Source organism: Amphibalanus amphitrite, unplaced genomic scaffold (assembly GCF_019059575.1).
Source record: "Amphibalanus amphitrite isolate SeventyFive unplaced genomic scaffold, NRLGWU_Aamphi_draft 001025F_arrow, whole genome shotgun sequence".
Lineage (NCBI taxonomy): Eukaryota > Metazoa > Arthropoda > Thecostraca > Balanomorpha > Balanidae > Amphibalanus > Amphibalanus amphitrite.
Window position 1 is genome coordinate 5,421 of NW_024882519.1, and position 2,204 is coordinate 7,624.

The 2,204-nt window shown below is 47.0% G+C and overlaps 1 non-coding gene across 1 annotated transcript; it reads left to right on the forward strand.

Moving 5' to 3' along the window:
* The first annotated feature begins 464 nt into the window (after positions 1 to 464).
* On the forward strand, positions 465 to 546 carry Trnal-uaa. Its single transcript has one exon. It is a non-coding gene; the product is annotated as a tRNA-Leu (tRNA).
* Positions 547 to 2,204: the final 1,658 nt, after the last annotated feature.

Below are 2,204 nucleotides of genomic sequence, written 5' to 3' on the forward strand. Positions count from 1 at the left end.
TGATTTTTAATTTTGATGTTGAAACAACGCTTCTTTATTTCGCAGTTTCAATTAAGCGGTGTCTTAGGTATCATGGGATAAGGCAGAGTTTGAGTTAGTTGGCACTGGTTGCGTTTGTGTTCGCCTGGATTGTGCTGTCAAATTGACATCTCTAGCTTGCAGACTTCTGGGTGCTGTCTGTTACCAGACACATCGTGATCGCCGTCTATGCAGGGCTGCGGAGTCGGAGTCGGAGTCGGTCGGAGTCGACGCTCTATCCGGAGTCGGAGTTGGTTTTTGGAAGCCAGAGTCGGAGTCAGAGTCGGAGTCACCGAATTGTATGGACTCCACACTTCACAGCCCCATGCTTCTATGTGTCACTCTTGATGATTGTCGTTTACTTGGAAAACGTGAGTGTCATAAGGCTTGATAAACAATAATTCATGATTAAGAATTGCAACTGCATTTTTTTGCAATGATTTGAAGAGGTCGTGGCCGAGTGGTTAAGGCGTCCGACTTAAAATCGGATTCCCTATGGGAGCGTGGGTTCGAACCCCACCGACTTCGGGTGATTTTGCGACGGGGCTATTGTCTCATGCATAGATAACATGTATCAGCAATGCCTCGTCCTTTAGCGTGCTCGGAGTATTGTATGCACCAATGCACCATCCGAGGAATCGCCTCCAGAGTGCCAATCCGCGCCCGGGTGCGTATTCGCCAAGTGTACAGGTCGGCCGACCAACTAGCGCCATCTCTCGGGTGACGTCACGATGATGTCAAATGCTGAGCTGTATGATACAAGCAGGCACCTATTGAGATTAGGTTCAATGTTGAGTGATGTATAGACAAATAGATATATATTGAGAAGGAAAAACATACAGCACATGGTTGGACGCGTTTCGTCAGAGACTTTTTCAACACCCGAATATCGACAAAACAATACGAACACACAAGAACAAAGCTGTGTGTTCGTATTGTTTTGTCGATATTCGGGTGTTGAAAAAGTCTCTGACGAAACGCGTCCACCCATGTGCTGTATGTTTTTCCTTCTCAATATATATCTATTAGGTTCAATATTGCCAATAAAGAACTCCGCACTACCCGCCGCCACCGTGGTCCAATAATGGTTAGGAACGTGGACTATTGGCCGCTGGGTTGAGGGATGAATTCCCTATCGGTACTGTTTTGGCAGTGGCTATACCTTGAGGGGCATCCATGTGTGCCACGGTCCATATTTACCACGCATATGCCGGGGGTCAAACGGACACCCCCTCGGTTTTTCACGAATAACTCGCGCAAAACGCGGCCGCTCGCGACCCTAAATAACAACCTCACTTTACGAAGCTCTGACAGGCAAGGTTTCGGAGTCGGAGTAGAGGTCGGAGTCGGTCAAGCTGCCTCGACTCTGACTCCGGAAAACAAACAAATCGGTGATATCACTTTCCAGTTTTTTTTTTACCAGTTGCCAAACGGTACAATTTGCTTCCGGTTATTTAAAATAAAATTTTGCACACATCTTGTTTTTGTTCTAAAATACAAGCATTGGATCCTGCAATTTTCAAGTTTTATCATAGCTTAGTAGCAAAGTAGGGGAAGCCGGGGTAACCCCGGGTGCGACTGCGGAGGAAGCCCGGCTACCCCCTTCCCGGCTAAATTATTCATAATAACGTGCTAGTGTTTGTCCTTTCAGCGTGGCAGCTGAGGTAACGCCAGCGTAAAAGTTAACGCTAACAAAAATTGTATATTGTTAAAATTGTAGAGCAAAAACAATGTGTTAAGGGTTTTTAGCTTGAAACTGAGACATGTTGCACTGTTAACCCTCGCCGGCACAGGATGCAACCCCCCCCCCCCTAAGGTTTTTCGCGAATAACTCGCGTAAAAAGCGGCCGATCGCGACGAAACTTTCAGTACCCCCGCATTGATCAATTTTACACCTACCCTGAAAATTTCATGACCCTGACCCCAATGACCTTTGACCTGTGACCTCTTTTCTGTGACCATGTTTGGCCGAAATCGCGGTTCGGCGCATGTCGGCTCGCATTATCCGCGCGTTTGCAAGCTTTTCGTGGTTTCAAACGTTCAAACATGTGATTTGATGTTGCTCCCATGCATTAGGGTGGGTGTCAAGGTCACCTGAAGGTCAGGTCAGGTCATTGACCTTTGGTGACCTCGGGTGACCTCGGTTCACTTTTTCGAGTTTTACATGTTTCTAGGCTAGTTTTTGG